General features: G+C 28.8%; 1 pseudogene; it reads right to left on the bottom strand.

Annotated features, from left to right (window-relative positions):
* Window positions 1-10,119: 10,119 nt before the first annotated feature.
* LOC114915314 (nuclear pore complex protein NUP85-like) lies at window positions 10,120-16,154 on the bottom strand (annotated as a pseudogene).
* Between the last annotated feature and the right edge of the window lie 6,323 nt (window positions 16,155-22,477).

Here is a 22,477-nt window from a genome sequence, read left to right as displayed (position 1 = left end):
ACTTTTGTAGTTAGGCGACAAAGCCTATAAATAGGCAAAGGGTTAACTCTAGGTTCCCTTAGAGAATTGTTGCTCTTTCCTAGGCCTATGCTACCTAGGGGGTCTTTGCTAGTAGTCATCATCATGGTGAATACTATAAAACCCTTCACTTGAAGTAGTGTGAGTATGTGAATGATGGCTCTTGGGCTATGACATTACTTCAACATGTTTGTCTCTAGAAGGCTTAGAAGGCATTTCCCCATATTGCCTTTTGAGGGTAGAAGGCCTAGTATCACCCTCCACTAATAACTTAGCCAACATTTCTCTAATTGCTTCATTATTCTTTCTATTTTCTTCTTCTCTTTTTCTATTCTATTCTTCTTTTTTTTAATTTTTGTATTTTCCTCTTCCTTTTTCCAAATATATTCCCTATGTTCTCTAAGTTTTTCTTTAGTATTCTTCCTACTTCTAATGGAGTTTTGACCATGCACACTACTATCATGAGAATAATCACTCATTTTTGCTTGAAATTTTTTCACAAAATTTGCAAGTAGAAGCAAAAAATGAAAATGATAAAAATTTTCACAAAAGTTTTGTGTGTGTGTGCACACATCCCTATTAGGCAAGGAAGCCTTCTAAATCGAACTTGGAATGTTCCTAAATGGATTTGGAAAGTAAACTAACAAAGAAAGTAAGTAAAAGCATATACTAGTCAAATACCCTGAGGTGGAAGTCTAAGTGACACTTAGAGCCTCTTAGAACACTTCCACAAGAATTAAACGTATTTAGAAAGCAAATAAACTAAAAGAGTCCCTAGTGGAAGCCTAAGTGACACTTGGAGCCCTTTAGGACACTTCCACAAGTACTAGCAGTTAATAGGTTTCACTAGTAAAAACTTAGGAGAGGTGGGAGAACACCAAAAGGTTTCCCAAGTCTCTCTTATGAAGCCAATACAATTACAATATAAGCAAGGAATATGAAGAGTCCAGCAAAAAAAAATATATTACAAATAAAATACCAATTAATCACAAATGAAAAGCAAGTAAATTGAAGTCCAAAGAAAGTGGAAACAAATTTTGTGACAGATTTAGAGACGGATTCTGGTTGTGTTGGAAAAATTTGTCTCTATTTTCCGTCACTAATCTAGTTTTCAGCAACCTATTACCTACAAAATGAGCAAAAAAGTTAGCCTCGCCAATGTGTTTCCCTAAATATTTAAGGTGCCTCAATTTCCCAAAAGTTGCAGCCCCCTTTGAAGTGGTTCCAATGTGTCTCAAATTATCAACTTCTTTCCAAGTGTGACGACTTAAAAGTGAACCTACCACCACCAAGAGATAACAACCAACAAGAGAGAGTAGGAGCCAATTGTGACACCCTTCTACCCCATAATAGATAAGTAACAACAATAAGAATAATTCAATAAATATAACATCAAGAAGGGTCCACATATTTTAATAAAAACTCATAGGTTCACAAGTCTTGAAATAAATAGAAATAATAATAATAATAATAATAAAGTTTTACTCTTAAAAGAAAATTATCAAGGTCTCTAAAGAAAAATGAAAGGGATCCAGAATTTACAAATATAAGGTGAATATAAAACTCCTAAAAATAAGTCTCCTCAAACGACAAATAACAATTCATAACTAAAGCATCCTAAATTCATGCCCCAATGTCACATCCTATCAGAGCAGAACACTTTTCCTTTAGAACTCAACACTATGAGTGCCTTCATCTTCACCTAAAAGAAAACCACATAAAAACAGGACGGTGAGAGATAGATAACATCATATATGAACATAGAGCTATCCAATTCCCACCCCACACCGTGCACCAAAATATCATCATTAACTATAAACAACAAATACATCTCATATAATTACCAAACATCATTTTTTTTCAATCATACAAGCTTTCATACACATGCTCACTATATGCTCATACACATCTCCTCTCCTAAGAGTCTCAACTTGGCACTCCGCACAATGGGCGTACCTCGTCAATTCCCTTAGTTGTTGCCAATGCGGGCATACCGTTCTCACACCCTTCCAGGGCCGGTATGTTGCACGGTTAAACACCCAGCGACCCGTGCAAAGGCAATCCACCCACCGTTAAACCCTCTGTGGCCAGTGAGCTGCGCAGTTAAACACCCAACGGCCCACGCATGGAATGCCTCCCGTCATGGTCCCCCCTGTCTCAACCCCTCTCTGGGCCCAGGGTCCAATGCAATATAGCCACGTCTGGCTTCTCAAGCACCACATGCAACTCATAAGTCTCATGCAACTCATGCATCCCACGTAACTCATAATTAATGCATCTCCATTATATAACATCGTCACATGTCAATAACAATCCATGCAATATCATACTCACATTCTAGGTACCTATCATTAAGTTATCAACATCATAGATCACAAATTTCACATAATTCTTCACACACATCACAATATCCATGACATTCAGTTAATAATTTAACCATAACTCGAGATATACATATCCTTTCTAAGTGATCCCAACTCCATTAGAATCCTAACATCAATATCTACAACTTTCATGAAGAATACAAATCCTAATAAAGTCGTTTAGGTTACCATTCAGGGCTCACAAAAATTGATGTTATGGTTCGCACACAGATTGGAAGGCTCAAATTTCAACTCACATAACTTGATCAAATATTAATATTTTTACACGATTCTTGTGTCTAAATGGTAGCCCCAGATGTATAGTTTCTAACAAAACAAACGGCACTCGATTTGGATAACTACACAGAAAGATATCGCAAAATTACAAACGTATGTCGGGGTCCCGACGCCCGACGCCCAAAACTGGCGCTGAGCGCCCAAATCTCTGCCCAGACTCCCCTCTGTGAAATTAAACCTGCGTTTTACGAGTTTCAACAAGGTTTTTACCAATTTTCACTACTTCTACACCCCGTTGGTTCAGTTTAACTCCATTTATATTCTTCATACGTTCCAAATCAATCCATACACATCTCAAGCCTCAAAAATTGGTTTCCATTGGTTTTACAAAAAAAATCTAAACTCTTCTTAACACATAAAATTCAAGTCATCAAATTTAAGGATAAAGAATTAACAAGAAAGCCCCAATGGAATTCAAAGACAATTCAAGAAATAAGTTCTTCCAAATGAATTAAGAATTTAGAACATCGATTGCACAGATAATCGTTCAGAATTTTAAATAGAGTTCCTAGAGGGACTTAGGGATTGCCCTCACTACCTGAACGCCCCTATATTCACATATGAAGAAACCCATCTCCCCCGTACCTGGATGAGCAGAAGATGAATGGTCTTGGTGTGATCTAAGATCGTTCCTGAGTACTCTTCCTTAGAGCTCTTTGTTTCTCCTCTTTTTTTCCCTAACCCTTCAGAACGCAAATGAGGCAGATAGGGTTAACACCACCTGACTCCTTTCTTAAAATTAATCCATTGGACTGGGTCAACCCAACCCATTTTTCTTCTCTTCTAACCCACTTCTAATTTTCCTCAAAATAATTAAATAAAATAAATACATGTATATTATAAAATATTTTTTCTCTATAGTAATAATATATTTCTGACCCTAAATATAATAATATAATTTCAATAACAAAATATCATATAAAATCAACCTTCTCTTAAAACATATAAATATTTATTTAAAAATGCTAATAAAAATACTTATTTAATACGTACAAAATAATTGTCCAAAATAATAATTATTTAAAACGTACAAAATAATATTCCTCTATAATTATTAAAATAATTATGACCAAACACCATTTAATAATAATAATAATAACCTTTTTGAAAATTGGGGTGTTACACCAATAAAATCAAAGCTAAAAAGCATAACTAGAAGAGGCTAAACTCAAGTAAGAAATAATGTGGCAAACTCAAAGAATATGAAAAGACACAAAGCAACAAAATAAAGGACAATTTCAACATTAGCTTTCAATGGAATAGTCCTAGAAATGGCATTAGAGTTGATTATAAAATGAAATAAAAATTTGTGCTAATATTTTTTAGAGTTTAGGGTTTAGGATAAGTGCTCTAAACTTTGTTTGTTGTAAACTTTTGTTTTTCTAGCTTTTTGCTTTTGTTTTCTTTTTCTTTTGTTGCCTTCTTGGCTTTTTCATTCTTTTTTTTTTTCTTTACACTGAATATGAGCACTAAATAGAGGCCAAAAACTTAATTAAAAAGGTTTACAAGTGGTGGAAAAGAGGTATAGGAAGTGTAAGTGTACAAGACAAGTTTCTATGTTACTAGTAACTAGTTTTGTTCCTAGTTTGTTCTCTTTTTTGCAAACTTTCTTTAAATTTCATTTTACACTTCCTAATCTGATTGTATTTCTTAAACAAAGCACAAAAGACACAAGGAATTGTTGACCTTAAATTGCTAAGTAAGAGTTAGCAAGTGAAGTTCACAAAAATTAACATTAGAACATGTTTGGTTTAATAACATGCATATATAATTAGAATCATTCATTGAGCACTTTTAAGAGTTATTACATGTGCAGCCAGCAATATAACCAAACCAAAATACAGACTAATGTTTATAGATTTCAAAAGAAAAAGGAACACAAGAGAAGTAATGACAAGTAAAACAACTATACAAAACTTCTAAGACAAAACTAGGAGATTAAGAAATGAAAAATGCATTCAGATACTTGTTTTTCTTTGGAGTTTTCTTTTGACCAAATATTTTGGAGTTTCAAACAAGATATAAGAAAACCTAAAACATTAAAATGCATATACAAGAATATCGTAAGGGCACACAACAAGATTGATTCACAAAGATTGATGTATGAATCAAAAACATGCAAGACAGATTGAATTGTTCTATAGTTTATAGTTGTGACACAAGAAAAATTCTAAATCATACAAACACTTATACAATCAAGAACAACACATATAGCACGAATTAAGACTAACAAAAGTGATTTAACTGAATCAAAACATACAAGGAAGCTTAAGGAAAGTGTTTACCAAGAAGACCTTGCTTTTGATACTAAATGATAGAAAACCTTTGGAGCAAACCGAATGGATTTGATAAAAAGTATATCTTTACAAGATATAAATATAAAATAACCCAACATTGCTATCAGAGTCTAGTTGGATTTGGTGACAACCAATAAGTTATAACTAAAAAAGTAATAATGTGATTTACAAAGATAGATTCCGCTTAATAAGAGGTTAGGTTCATTGTTTAAGGAGAAGATTATTGGAATACAAACAAGGCTAACATTGATAAAATAAGCAGAGAAATAACAACTTATAAAGTACACACACTTAAATGATTTAAAGGCCTTTTGGGTGATAACCAAAAGCAAAATTGTGAGAGCTTAGGCCAAAGTAAACAATATCACATCATTGTGGAGTTGTATGTAAAATAATGTTATAAAAATAACAAAGTTATAACCCTCCTCTTGATAAATGTAAATGTTCCCTCATACAAATATCATAAAATAACTCAACAGATAGTAAGATACTCGTACCTGCAAATACTTACACTTTTAAAATTATTAAAAATACTCTTAAATATATATAAAGTAGTTTTATTTAATTTATTTTTATAGTAAGTATATGTGTCATAATTATTTATTTTACTATATATATAAGTGTCACGATTATTTATTTTACTATAAATATATGTTCAAAAATTATTTTTAATATAAATATACTTTTTAAAATTATTTTATTTAAATTGTTGGGATCGGAAACGCACTCACACGCACAATTAGAAAAGAGAAAATAAATTCACAAGACATAGAGATTTACGTAATTCGGTCAAAATGACCTATATCCACAATCTCACTAGATAGTATTTTTTATTTCATAATTAAGTTTACAATTATATAAGTATTTATATAAAAATAAATAAATAAATAAGCAAATGAACCAAGTCTAATAAACCATTCAAACTCCACATACTCAGCATAAATTTCATTTTATTTTATTTTTTATTTAAATGTTATATTTTCTTAAACATTTACATATATCTATAAATACCCATATAAATACATATATAACAATTTCATGAATAATTGTACTATATAAAACGGGGAATGGAAGCAACTACCTCCACAAGACCCTTTAATTACCATCCCTATATGTGCATAATTATTTACCACTCCACTTCAAGAATCTTTTACTGTTTAAGTTCTAGGACTTATATATATATCACTACAACAAAATTTGTTATTAACGACAATTATTTAATGGTAATAATTTAATTGTCGTTATTTAATTATATAATAAAAATATTAATAACTAATATATAATAGCCACTAAAAATGTATTTATATTCTACTAAAGTTTACTATTAGCGACAATTATTTATTAAAAAAATTAGTCCCACATTGATTAAATATAAGATAATTAAATAGTATATAAGTGAGTAATAACTATCACCTTATAAGTTGATTTTATAGGGTTGAGTTAGACTCTTAATTCACTATAATAAATTAGAATCAAATCACCCATTAAAAAAATAAATTACAAAATATATAAATAGAAGACAACCCTCATCTTACAAATCCCACATCGACTAGAGATAAAAATATATATATAAGTTATGAATTTAGAAAAGAAAATTATAGGAATAAATTATTTAAAGTTTCACTAGCAAAAGATAAAAAGTCACTAAATGGATGGAAAGGAGACAATTGAAAAAATAACTTTTAATAGCCTTTAAAATGGCTACTAGAATTGCCACTAAAAAAAATAAGTTTTATCGACAATTTAGTAGGTCTTTACCAACATTTTATATAAATGTCGGTAATAGTATTAGCGATACTGGATACACCAGCTATTATTTAAATGCTAGTAAAAAAATAATGGTTATTCATATGACCACAAAAGAATAAATTAATTGTCACAAAAATTTAATTTTGGTGTAGTGTATATATGTATATCAGAAAATTACTAATTAATTTATAATCCAATGGCACATAATTTTCCTAGTTTTGCAGTTTACTTTTCCTCAAATCCGAAATCAGCGAAAATTGCTGGCATTAGATATTTTGAGGAGACTCAAAGTGGACCAATGTTCTGCCAAGATTTTTCGATCAATTGCATTAATTGTGCGGCTGCTATGACATTTAGATAAGTAGGTTTGTTTGACGCACGAATACCTGTGAGTGAACCGGACTCGGTCTTCGGTGGCTGGATGGAGACAATTTAATTATGACTTATGAGTACTCCAAAACAATCCACCAAAATTTTTTCCAAATGCTTAAAATGTTTACACCAATTATCATTTTAAAAAATTTAACAGTTAGGAGGTTGTTTCGAAATTCGGATTTGAAAGATTTACCATTTTTTGTTTAATTATTAAAGGAAATCTTGAGTGCTTTTTTTAATTAATCACGGATAAAGTTAGTGATATTCACAACAGTGATATTAAAAAGAATTATATATAAGTATTAATTATTTTATTATTAATTCATAAATTAATTGTCTTATTATCTGTTTGTGTATTAATTACTTTGTTGGTATTGATATTTAAAACTTTTCTTAAATTTTTGCCAACAAAATAATTTCATGTATATTATATATATAAAGAGTGACAGAGAGAGTTTAAGAGAAATGTGAGTTGCACATCTTTTATTTTCTTCTTTGTGTTCTTTTAGACATTATTTGTGATGTTTCAATGTGTTTTAACCTAAGTGTACGGGTTCAAATATGATTTTATGTAAACCTTAAGGATCAGTAAATCATGTTTTGGGTTGTACCGAAGGGCGAAGGTTCACCAAAATTTGTTTTCAAGGCAGGGGTTAGTGCAACGACACAATACTATTTTTATTTTATTTTCTATTAATATTTTCTAACAATTCAAAATAAAAATTATTTAACTTTTAATTGTGTTGTTATAATGAATTTGTTGTTCAATACATTGTTTCTTGTCTAATGTGTTGAAACTCTAATATCATGATGGAATCAACTACATGCCATGTTCTCAAAAGAAAGAAAAGATGTCATTAAAACTCTAATCAAGACACTAAAAAACATAATTAATCGGTATGATCATCTCCTTAATCACATGATTTGATAGTTAATTATAATATGCTTGTCTATATGTGGGGAAAGCTATTTTAATTGCATATTATATAATTAACAAATTCTCTTATGGAAACTACATTATATGCACGCTATATAAAATCTTTTATTGAGAAACTAGATAAAGGATCCTATGAGTTATGAAATGTTCATCCCAGAAACCTATATTACTTAAAAGTGAGGGGTGTGTGGTTAAAGTTTGGACAACTAGTTTTGAAAATAAAAAAACGAATAAATAAACATTAATTTTATATTTATCTATCTATCTACCACTCACTCTCTATATATATAAAAGTATAGACTTTTTTTAATACATGATCACCGGTAATGAAAAACTGTTACTGTGTGCACTTTAATAGTTTTAGAAACAATCCATAATTTGATTATACATCAAATAGATCTAAAAACTATTTTTCTAAATGGAGATTGAAAAGAAGAAATATACATAAAACAACCAGAAGTCTTCATTATACTAGGAAAAGAGCATATGGCATGTAATCTCAAAAATATCCTTTTATTGTTTAAATTAAGCTTAAAACAATAAGGTATTTAAGCTTAAAATTGTTTAAAGGAGGAACCTAAACAATAATATGAAAAGTTAAATAGAACATTGATGAATTATAAGTTTGCAGTAAATACTTTAGACAATTATGTGTATATAAAAGTTATAGATTCTAATTGTAGTAGTATTATATATTAATTTATATGTTATGGATATATTTATTCTTGAAACTTCTTTAAAAGCGATTATTGAAATTAAAGAAATTTTATATTGTAAATTGGAAACCAAGAAATAAGGAAAAGCTAATGTAATTTTGGGTATTAAAATTTAGAAAGCTAAAAATGGTGTCTCTTTAAATCAAGTTCATGATGTTCAAAAATTATTAAGGAAATTTCAATAGTTTTAATGTTGTATGAGATAGAACACCATATGATTTTGTAGCATGCAAAAATAAATTATAATATTATGTATCTTATTAATTATAATATAATTGGCATTGCATACTTTGTACATAGATTGAGTAGATATACTCATAACACTACTACATGATGTACTATCTACATCGGTTCTACGAAACTATTATCTACATCAGTTCTAAAACTGATGTAGAATAGAATGACTTAGAAAATGTATACACTTCTATATCAATTTTGAAATCGATGTAGATTATGTATATTTTACATCGGTTTTCTTGAGAACCGATGTAAATTTATGTATAAATTTACATTGGTTATACGAAAAACTGATGTAGATTTATGTATAAATTTATATCGATTCTCAAGAAAACCAATGAAGATTTATGCATAAATTTACATCGATTCCTTAGAAAACAGATGTAGATTATATTTTTTTTAAAATAATTTATTTTTAGATTCTTTTTGATTACCTATATTTTGTTATATAATTTGGTATTGAGCATCCATCACACAATAACTTTTTTGGAATTGATCGCTCACCACTACCAGGATTGTTAATTGCTAATTATGATAATAAATTTCAAGTACAATATACCAAGGAAAAAGGCTTCTATATTCTATCATTCGAATTGTCACAACAATAACAAGATTTTTCCAAACAGATCATATATATAACATATATAAACACCCTAAAAAGAACCCAAACAAGTAAAAAAGACTAGTTATATAATACAATTGTATACAATGTACGACAATATCTTAAATTTTAGATATAATTTTGTTCTACAAGATATAAAATTAGGTAATTAAAGATTAGCTAGTTAATAAACCATGCACGTAAAGATTAGCTACATGTGATAAAGATATACTAGTTGTATTGACGGAATATCACAAAATTAGAATTTAATTTTTTCATGATTTTATTAGTTAATAAACCATGCATGTAAATCTTTGGATGCAATTTTCATGTTAGGAAATTAAAAGATTAATCAATTAATATGAATTAAAAATTAGTTTAGTTACGAATTTTATTAATAATTGAAATAACAATATATTTAAGTACGAGGTCGCTAAAAAAATGTCAATGAATTAAAGACCTTCATAAAAAATTCAATCATGCCTCTAAACGTATTATTCTTTTTTTATATATATATATATACTTGTGCAATATTATTAAAGTATCTGATTAATCAAAGTTACTTATGAATTTGTGAAATATTATAATATGAATTTGTGAAGTATCCAATATTCAATCATTTATAATTGTGCAAAAGTTCAAGACCTCCAACAGGGTTAGATTCTGAGCCCAATAGTTCATTCATGCCTTCCCATTGCTATAAAAGAATGGATGAAGTTAGAAATCTAAATAATTATCAAGAAAAGAATTTTTCATAAATAGGAATAAACTAATATATATGAAAAATCTTCCAGTGTGTTGCTTATTGATGAGTTATTATTTTGTCTTATTTATTTAATTTTTTGTACTTATTTTAATTGTTAATTTGGGCTTAATTGCTTATTAATTGTACAGTTTTACAGTTTGGGTTTCATTGGGCCAGTAATTCAAATTTTAATTAATTCTGATTCACTTGATCTAATTTTTGTTTATCAATTATTTTCGCCAATTGTGGAGCATTTTTCGGCTTGGATATTAATTTTGGACTTCAAGAGATAAAGTGTCACGTCAGTACCACATCAGCAGCATGTTTACATTTTTGTTAACCTCATTTTTTGTACTTTCGGGTCAGACACATGTGCAGGGGGCCATTTGCGTTTTTAGGTCTTAGATGTCTACTAGGTTAGGGCTGACCTAGCAGCCACCAACATTAAGAAAACCGATGTGACCACGTTTTGTTCCTCTCCTCCCCTTCCTTTATGTTTTTTTCTCTCTGCTTTTGTATCTCCATTTACATTTTGCTTCTCCACTCACGTTTTTGTTTTCCTAGTCGTATTTAATACTACATTTTTCTTGAATGAAGACAAATTTTGTGTTTCCTTCTCTTTTACCTTGTTACTTCTGCATTTCTGTTTTAATGGAAGGCTAAATCCCTTGGGGTTGGCTCCTTGAACGGATTAAAGCTCTATTTGAGGTTTTATTCGTATATGTATCTACATTCTGCTTTCTTCTTCTTCATTGGACCTCTGTGTTAAAGCCACCACTACAAGAAAACTGTTATTATCTACGGAATATTACCTACGAAATTTTTTCCGTAGGTAATGTTTAGTTATCTACGAAATATTACTTACGAAATTTTTTTCGTAAGTAATTTTTAGTTATCTATGGAATATTACTTACGGAATTTTTTCCGTAGGTAATGTTGGTTATCTATGGAATATTACCTACGGAATTTTTTTCGTAGGTAATTTTTAGTTACCTACGATATTTTTTCCGTAGGTAATTTTTAGTTACCTACGAAATTTTTTCCATAGGTAATGTTTAGTTAACTACAGAATAATACCTACAGAATTTTTTCCGTATGTAATATTTAAGATTTTCTTTTTCTCACAATTTTTATTATATATATATTTTTTATTTTAATACAATGTAGAAACGAAATGCGTATATTATTTTTCTTTTAATATTTTAAAGTTTAATATTAGTAATAATTTATTTTATTTTTTAAAAAGTTGTAATAAAGTATGTAAATAGAATACGAATTTATCTTTCAATAAACTTATAAATTTTACTTTATTATATAAATCAACAAGTTTAATATTTAAGAAGATAAATAAAAGTATATATAATTTTAATATATTATAGTAAATTTAATATAATAATAATAATTATTATTATTATTATTCATTTTTATTCAAATAGATAATTTTTAAGTGTAATATAATTTTTTTATTAAATAACTTGTAGCGTATGCTTTTAAACTAAATAGATTATAGTAAAAAATAAATATTATTAAAAATTATCATTTTAAATTTTTTATTTTTATAAATTAATGATGATAAAAAATAACATACTAATATTTGATTTTAAATTTGATATGAAAATATTATAATATAATTAGATAAGATTTTAAATTAGTATTTTATTAATAGTTGATAATTAGAACATAAAACAAGAATAAATATATTTTTTGAATTTTATATCTTCAATTCAAGATGAATAAATATATTAAGTTAATTAATTAATAATTTATTTAAAATGTTAAATTTTAGTTACCTACGAAATTTTTTCCGTAGGTAATTTTTAGTTACCTACGGAATTTTTTCCATTGGTAATTTTTAGTTACCTACGAAATTTTTTTCGTAGGTAATGTTTAGTTATCTACGGAATATTACCTACGAAATTTTTTCCGTAGGTATTATTTAAGATTTTCTTTTTCTCACAATTTTTATTATATATATATATTTTTTCTTTTATTACAATGTAGAAACGAAATGCGTACATTATTTTTCTTTTAATATTTTAAAGTTTAATATTAGTAATAATTTATTTTCTTTTTAAAAAAATTGTAATAAAGTATGTAAATAGAATATAAATTTATCTTTCAACAAACTTATAAATTTTACTTTATTATATAAATCATCAAGTTTAATATTTAAAAAGATAAATAAAAGAATATATAATTTTAATATATTATAGTAAATTTAATATAACAATAATAATAATAATTATTATTATTATTATTGTTATTCATTTTTATTCAAATAGATCAATTTTTAAGTGTAATATATGTTTTTTTTTAAATAACTTGTAGTGTATGCTTTTAAACTAAATAGAGTATAGTAAAAAATAAATATTATTAAAAATTATTATTTTAAATTTTTTATTTTTATAAATTAATGATGATAAAAAATAACATACTAATATTTGGTTTTAAAATTGATATGAAAATATTATAATATAATTAGATAAGATTTTAAATTAGTATTTTTTTAATGGTTGATAATTAGAAAATAAAACAAGAATAAATATATTTTTTGAATTTTATATCTTAAATTTAAGATGAATAAATATATTAAGTTAATTAATTAGCAATTTATTTAAAACGTTAAATTTTAATTTATAAAAATAATATTTTAAAAGAGAAGGGTTATAATAACACCAGTTTAATAATAAGGGTTATTTACAATGTTAAAATTTAATTTATAAAAATAATATTTTTAATGTGAATTTTATAAATTCAACCGTTAGATTGAAAGTTTTTTACTTTTAGGTCATATATACAAAATTTTATATTAATTCAAGATTATTTGATACTTCATTCTTGTAAAACAAAATTGACATAATATATACATTTCAAAATATATTAAAATATGAACACTTTGATTACCTTCAAATTGTTATTCAATTTTAACAAAATTTGATATAAACATATAAAGTGATATGAACTTTCGATAACGGTTGGATTTACAAAATTCATATTTAATATAAAGTCATTGAGCGGTGTAATACTTAGTAAAAATACACAGGTGTTATTATAGCCCTTATCATTTTAAAATATATAAATTATTATTAATTTAAACTTTTAAATTTATAATAAATAATTTAAATTGTATCATAATATTAATTTTAAATATAAATAAGTAGATTGTTAATTATACAAGTAAATATATATATATATATATATATATATATATATAAATAAAGATTAATTAAATATAATATAATTATTATTATTGGTAATATAATTATTATATATATTTTTATATTTTTATAGCGGTCTGGACATACCAAAATGAGAGGGATCCAAAAATAGTATAAGTATGAGATTATATAGTTGAGAATAACTTAAATGAATTAATTTATACTACTTATACTGATAACATGCATTAGCTTTTTTATAGCCCATTTCATCAGAACTCCACAGTTAAGCGTGCTTGAGCTGGAATAGTATAAGGATGGGTGACCTTCTGGGAAGTTTCCCAGAAAATGTGCAGTAAGGACAAAACATGTTAAAAAGTGAAGTGTCATGAAATAGCATCCTTGAGAGGTCAAATATGAGGGTTGTTGCATTAATAAATTTATTAAAATTATAAAAAAAAATTCATAGGTAACGTTACCTATGGAATTTTTCGTAGGTAACGTTACCTACGGAAAATTCTGTAGGTAATGTTACCTACGGAAAATTCCGTAGGTAACTTTTCCTACAGAAAATTTTTGTAGGTAACGTTATCTACGAGTTTATTACCTATAGATTTTTTTCCGTAGGTAATCCGTAGGTAATTAACAGTTACCTACGGATTTTCAGCATTATCTACGGATTTCTTCCGTAGATAATTCTAATTTTTCTTGTAGTGCACATTTTGCTTAATCCTATGGGAAGGTTTGATGTTGTACATGTTTGCTTAATTCGTGTAGGGAAGTCTTGGGTTAAACTTTGCTTATTTGGTTAACTCGGATGGAACAAGGAAGTTGACAGAGAAATCTCTTAAGAACTAGGGATAAGAGAGTTACAATCCGAACAAGGAGTCAACCTGTTTTACTTACTGTTTTACTTGCATTTTATTGTGTTTTAACCTTGATTCTGAGCCAAACCACCCCCCCACTTCGTGTTTGAACCTTTGACAGAGACAAATGTTCTTTGGGAGACGATCTAGGAAAGCTTCCTAGTATTACATTTAACTGTTTTTATTTGACTAGGTACGACCTCGATCACTTATTATTGAAGTATTACAGGAACTACCTTGAAGCTTTCATTGGATTTTGACTTTCCAACAAAATCAAATAACTGTTGGGCAATCCAATCTAGACAACTTCTGTCTTGGGTTTGTTGAAGCCAAAATACTCCTGCACCCTTATGGTCATGTTTCCAATGATATACTCCAGCAATCTATATATTTCTTGTGCATGTTAGTTCTAGTATACTATAATATGAAAGAACAATATAATATTTTCTAATCCCCAGCCCAGGCACACAATCAAAAGATGTAGGCTACCCTCATGATATTTGAACTGATATGATCAAGCTCATACAAACGGCATATCTCAATATTCTGCATGAGTAACAATTATTTTCCTGTCAATGCAAGCATATCAAAAAATACTAAACCACGAGGAAATGACTTGTTAAATAAATAATAACAAATAGTACAAAAAAATAGTTACCTTAAGCAACACATCATTTTGTTGAACAGATTGCCTGTATAATAAATTCTCTAACAAGCCCATTCCCTACTTCATGCATGATTTTAAATATATTGGAGTTATCTGTAGATGTGTGAACATTAGACCATAGGAGCACCAAACAAATTATTGTCCTGTTGATCAAACTGTAATCTTATAAATTAACTTTCATTTGGCATTGGTTGTTTTGATCTCTCGGTAATGCTAAATCCCGTTTACAAGACATCAATTTCATCCTTACTCTTGGTCTTTCAACGATATGTCAAAATCAAAGGCATTTATATATGCGAAATAACAATTTTTGATGTGCCTTAATCAAACATTATTCATCAATTTAACATCAGATTAATAGGATATTTCTGCTTAAGTAACTAGCACTCACTTGCCAGGTCAATGCATGTGATGACAGAATTTGAGCATTTGCAACCTGATGTATCTCCACTATGCTGACTCCCCCCAAACCCATTATAATCAAAACTACAGTAAATTAAAAGTCATTGCACAATTGGTTTTGAGAATTTTGATTGTAAGCTTATTTTGAATCAGTTAACAATAGAAGAGAAAAAAACTCTCACTAAGGGCCAAATTCTTTGGAACATCTGCTAAAACAACCTGAGACATTGCACAATGCTCATCCAAGTTTAAAATGTGAGGGAAAAATTGAATCAAATAAAAGAATATCAGGAAAAAAATAGACCTAAATCTTTGATAGTAATAGTCCAATAATCACCTCAGTATTTTCTTCAAGAATTCCAATCATAAGTCTTGCCAACCTATGTGTACTAGATTGTGGTTTCAACTGGATGCATTTCTCGGCCAAATTATAAACTACTATAAAGTAAGGATAAAATTTACATCTAATACATATAATTATCCTACCAAAATTAGAGTTTTACCTTAATAATATATAATAAATAATTCAATTAACAAACCTTGAATAGAATTGCAAAATAAGCTAGATATTTCTCACCATCTTTGAGAAGCCTCGCCATAGTTACTTGCACATTTCTTTTCGTTATATGTTCCTGTATAGTTACAGTAACCACAAGAACTAGATGCTTTGTAAGCAGGCCAATAGTGGCCCAATCTTTGTCCATTTATCCACACTTGACCTTTTCCCATACTGGCCCTGTCTAAAGACAATGGTGCAACTCTAGCTGGGGCATCAAAGGTAGTCTGTAATAGTATAAAAAGGTTGAATCTCAAGCAAGCCGAAGCAATGGTGAGAAATGTTGAGATTCATGGAGTGTCGCAATCCAAAAATTTCCGATCTCGCGACCTATGGTTTAGACATCTTTTTAAAGATCTCATCAATTAAAGAATGCACGAACACCAGACTAATCCTTAATGATTTTGAAAATAGGTTCATGGAGTCGCCACCAATGTTTTACTCAAAACATTGGAAAAAGAAAAGGTTTTTTTAAGGTCTAGTAATGGCCTTGATAACCAGAATTGGATTCGGGGGTCGATTACGTGTAGAAAAGGTATTACTCAAAACCCTTTATTAATTTTTATTTACATGCTTAAATATAAATTAAGCGATTAACCCTAAAATATCTACATTATAACGTTTATTATAACAAAAAAAAGATAAAGATGAGAAATAAAAGGAAGAGAAGAAGATTGATTGAAATACCTCTTGAACGAGCTTTATTGAGTCTTCAAATTTGGAAAAGGTGCTTTGTGGCGACCTTTCACACTATAATATGCCTCACAGATCTCAAGAAATACAATAGGAGGGAGAGAGAAGATAGAGATGCGACACAAATCTCAAGAAATACAATAGAAGGGAGAGAGATAGAGAATTTTCGTGCTCAAAAGAGTCTTATTCAAAATTTCTCTGGTCACCCTGAAAATTGTGCCCGAGACTTCTATTTATAGGAATCAGAAGGGGGCCAGAACGGCTCGTTCTGGGCTAGTCGTTATGTGCTAATTACGCACCCTGGAAAAACCCGTTCTGAAAACGGAACGACCCGTTCCAAAGTGGAAATTAACACAAAGTTGTCCTTTTCAGAACGGCCCGTTCCAAATTTGACTTGTTTGGAACGGCCCGTTCTGGTATTGGAACGACCCGTTCCAGCCTAGGACTCTTTAGGTGTTTTAGTGACGTTGGAACGACCCGTTCTGATATTGGAACGGCCGATTCTGGGCTTCAGAACGGTTCGTTCTGATTTTGGAATAGCCTGTTCCGGGCTTCTAAAACCACCTTATTTGGCCTTTAGGCCTTCTGATGTCCTGTCTTGTTGTTTGCCTGCTTCGGAAGCTCCTTCCCTTCATAATGGAGGTCCATTTCCTTGTTTGTATGCCCCCGGACAAAATTGGGTGTCTACATGGAGTAGTGAATCAACTCAGATTTGGAGTATGAAAGTTTTGATGATAACAAAAGGTGGATTCTGAGAATCAAAGCTGACCAAGGACATCAACAAGTCAAAAACAAGTCAAGAAGAGGATATGACTATTATGATGTGTAATAGGATTAGTTTATAAGGTCCTATGAGTTGTATTGATTTGATTAGTTTGTTTTGCATGTGTGTGCTTTGTGCATGAGTTAATTTTAATCTAAAATTGACTGAGAGTGAGTATGATGATGATTTAAATACTTGGAAATATTTTTTGAAGTATAAAATTGAGTTTTTGAAAACTAACTCAAAATAATCGATTATCATTAAATCTAATCGATTATTCCAGCAACAAGTGAAAAGAAGCCTTGCTGTAATAATCAATTATTTGTGAAATAATCGATTATTCCAGGAAGCACTTTCTAGAATAATCGATTATCCTGCAAAATAATCGATTATTTTGTTCTTGAGTGATTTCCAAAAATCATGAAGAATAAAATAATCGATTATCCCTTAAAATAATCGATTATCTGGTTCTGAAAATTTTATAAATAGTTTTCACACTTTGAAACTTTAGAATAGAGAATGAATTGAAAATCAAAAAGAGAAAAACCATATTGTGAAGTCTTTGTGACCTCCTTGGAGTGTTTTCTTTGTGAAACCAAGAAGTAAAACATTTTGGAATGCTTTGAAAGAGATCATCATCATCATTACATTCTTGGGAGAGAAAGATTAAGATTTGCTTTTAGAATTCACAGTCTGATTTGTTCAGCTTCCAGGTGAATTCGTTCCTTTAATTCTTTGTGAAAAATGTAAGGGAAATATTGAGTAGGTGTCTCAAGTGGTAAGGAATTCTTGTAGTGGGTTTCTACAAGAAGTTCTTTCTTGGGGGCAAGAAAGTGGTTATCTTGAATATAGGAGTATATGCATGTGTTGTATGCTTGTAAGACTTCTTCATTGAGATAATGGAACAAATCTTGATCAAGTTATGATTGAGGACTGGATGTAGGTCACAGTGGAGTGGTTGAATCAGGATAAAAGACTTGTGCATTCTTCTCTCTCACCCTTATCTTTTACTTTGAGCAAAATCTTGGTTGAGTGTTAAAGTGAATAATCTTGATTAATATGTTTGTATGCACAATATTGCTTTAAACTGAATCAAAGTGTTGCATATTAAGTGTTCTTAACATTGAGCTTTATCAAGATTAATCAAGAAAGCATATAGGACTCATTCCCATTAGCAAGTCTTTCAAGGAACTTCTTTGAGAATTCATATTAGAAAAGTTTAAGTTGAAATAAAGATCCTTAGAACTCTGAAAAAATTTTAAGTGTCATAGAATCTAATTCACCCCCCCTCTTGGATTGAGCCATTATTTTCTAACAAGAAAGAGATAGCATGAAGGAATGGTGAGAAAGAGAAAGCACGATGAATGTTCTCACAAAGAAAGGCTCTAAATTGGTAATCATCACCACCACCTTGTCAGACCCATAAATCATGTTGATGGTATCTGCTTCCGCATCATCCAAAGTCGGAAGCTTTTTTGGCAGCGGGAATTTAAGGTGTGTCACCGGCAAGACTCTCCGGTAAGGCTTGAATGGTGGGTCTGTTGCAACCCTAAACCCTAAACAAAATATATCGGATACTATAGCAAGTTTTGACAAATTCCAAAATAGTTTTCAAGTAAACTTACGAATCTTCTGGTCTTCTCTTCGACGACAAACTCACACGAGCACCACCATGTTTCTAGCACGCTCCTCCGGGGTTGTCGAAGGTCAACAATAGGAGAGTGCCCGCAAGAGTATTGAAATGTCTAGAGGGAGAACTCCTTATGGTTGTCAAAGGTCGAAAGAAAAGAGCGCCCATGAGAGCTCCCGTCCGCATACAAGAGAAGAGCGCCCACCCGAGAGTTTTGAGATGTCGAAAGGGTTTGTCACTTCGAAGATTTGGCCTTCACTTCTACATCAGTCAAAATTAAACCCGATGTAAAATAACTTTATCATTTCATTTCTACATCGGTCAATCATAAAACCGATGTAGAATTCTTTATATCTACATCGTTTCTCCATAAAACTGATGTAAATATATTTATATCTTCTATTTATTTACAAAATTATCACCACATTTTTCATTTACATTGTTTTTATTAAAACAATGTAGATATAACAATGTTAAATAATACTTTTCTAGTAGTGTAATCCCAATAATGATTATTGAAATGTCATTTTGAGCCTAATAAGGCATCTAAAGCTATTATGAATTGGAGTTTACATTTTTTCAATTATCTTAGAAGGATTTGTGATGCAAATTGGATTTCAGACAATAGTGAAGTAAGTTCTACTAGTGAATACATATTCACTTTAGGAGTTGATGTTATTAATTTCTTGGAAATAATTAACATTAACAAACATATATTGCAAGGTCTACAATGGAATCAAAATTCATGACTTTTGAACTTACGGGGTCAGGATATATAATAGTTGAGATGCTTAATGACCACTAGTGGAAAAAATATTTTTAAAATCAGGGTTGTAAAATCGGTTAGAAAGAACCCATCTTAAAAGTGACACAGTATCATTTTTATAAATAATGTTATCACTTTTAATCATTTGATTGTCTCCCTTTGTCTGCCTTGTGCCACAGTTATTGCGTTCTTTATTCTCGCTTGTATTTGTAGTTGTCGTCTTCCCTTATTCGTCACCGTTGTTGTCTGTCACTTTTTTCGTTATTGTTGTCCTTTACATTCGTTGCTTACTGTTCATCATTGTTGCTACTCTCATTACAAGAAAAATGCTAATTTTCAACGGAAATTTCTGATAGAAACAAGTAAATTTCCAACAGAATAAAGTATTTCCGACGAATTTCCGAAAAAGTAGATAATAGTTTAGTTCAGTTTAGTCAATATTTATTTTAGTTCAATTCAGTTTGGTGAACTATGTATTATAATTTAGTTTAGTTTAATTTTCTTCTAATTTAGTTCAATTTAGCAATTTAAACACCTCTATATTGCATGTTAACATAAAAAAAGCACCTTTTATACTTTTCTCTATAACTTTTAACTTTTTTTAATTTAATTTTTATTTAATATTTATTATTAAACTTTATTTCCTTCGGATCCTCCTTTCATGAATTTCTAGATCCGTCCCGATGAAAACCCTGTCAAACATGCCAAAAAAAACTCACGTAAAACCAAAAAAGGAAACGACTTCAAAATACTAAAATAACTCATTATTTAAATTTTCTCATAAATTCATAAGAAAAAAAAATCTCTCATAAAAGGATTGGCCCACAGAATTCGCTTATAGTGTGTTTGAATGGAGAATTTACATGGAGTAATTCATTTATTTGAAGAATTTCAATTTCTTTGAGGTAAAATATCTTGTTTGGATGAAGAATTTATAAGGAATTTGAAATTCAAGCATTTGTAAAATTCCTTGAAATAGTAGAATTTCAAATTCTCTCAAAAGAGTAAGAATTTGAAATTCCTCATACTTTTATCTTCTTATTTCACTTATATATTTTATCTTATCTCTTATCTCTTCATGTTTTTAATTATTGAATATTTAAAAATATATTTAAAATTATTAAATATTATCTACTATTAGTTTTTAAAATTATTAAATATTTAAAAATTAGTTAATATTTATTTTTTAAAATTTAATTTAAAAATCTCAACATATAAATATATTTTTAAAATTAATTTTATCATGGTGGAATCAAATTATCATATCCAACCTAACAATTTAAAATTTGAGAAATTTGAATTGACTTATCCAAACAAAATATTTTAACAATGATAGAAATTGAAATAAAAGTAATTCAAATACCAAGAATTTAAAATTCCTTGAATTTGTAAAATTCCTCATCTAAACACACCATTATACAACCCATAAAATTTGCAAGCTTCACAGACTAAACTTAATTTTTCTATAATTATATAAATTTAAAAAAAATAAATCATTAACCACGCAAATCACGAACTTCACAGACCGACACACAAACATAAAGACATATATCCACCCTGCTGAAATATATTAAAGAAAACACAAATACAGTTGTCATCACATATATATCTAGCAATAGCAAAGCAAAAATTAAAATAAGCCAAGTTATTGAATTACCTAATGCGCTGCCTTCAATAATACATAATTTTCTTTTTATCTATTTCACATTTACACAAAATGTTAGAACTTTTTTTTTTTTTTTCTTTTTTTTGGTGTTGAGAATATGTACTAGCGCATGCATTATAGCACCGCTTTGTGCTCATAGAATTTAAAACAAGGGGCTGCTGATGGGACCACAGTACTGCAATAAACAAAATAAGCCATTGTCACTCAAGAGTAAATTGTGAACAGAAAAACATGTTTAGCAAAATTTCCCCAAAACACGTATAGGAACAAGAGAATACGAAAAAAATAATTATAAAATAAAATTAATTTATATATAAGTTAATTTGTAAAAATTTACTCATATTAATCTTTTAAATTACAATTCAAATAGTGAAAACCTAGTTAAGTAAAATAAGATGTTTTTAATTAATTTTAAAAAGAATTTATAGGTCATACACTCTAAGTATTTTTAATTAAATTGTTTTATAGAATCAACCAATCGACAATCACAGATTGTATAATTTTTAAAGTAATTATTGTAAAAGTTAATAATTAAATTTACTTCCTCTGTTTTTTTACGTTTAAGGTTTATATACAAGAATTAAGAAAATGATAGATATTTTAGTTTTTCAAAGTATTTATTATTTATTTTTCTGTTATATCTTTTAGGTGGTTGGAGAAGAAATAGGTACATTAAAAATGAATAAGCACATTCTTTAGTAAACATACATTAATTATCAAGGATAAAAATAAAAAATAAAATTAATAACTTATTAGTTTTAGAAAAATGACAATGAAAAAAGAACAAAAAAATAATGTCAAAACGACTATGAATAAAAAACGGAGGGAGTATCATTAATGATACAATATGATTGAATAATGTCATTATAAAACTTCACTACACTAAAAAAAAGTATATCGCCGTTAAACATTATATACACTACTAGAATTTCTCTTATTACATGCGATTTTTCTCGCGAATTTTTTATTAAAATTTGC

The sequence above is a fragment of the Cajanus cajan genome, chromosome 8 (assembly GCF_000230855.2).
Source record: "Cajanus cajan strain Asha chromosome 8, NIPB_CcT2T_4, whole genome shotgun sequence".
In the NCBI taxonomy this organism is placed as follows: domain Eukaryota; kingdom Viridiplantae; phylum Streptophyta; class Magnoliopsida; order Fabales; family Fabaceae; genus Cajanus; species Cajanus cajan.
Note: the sequence above shows the minus strand (reverse complement) of the source record. Positions and strands in the feature narration are given on the sequence as shown.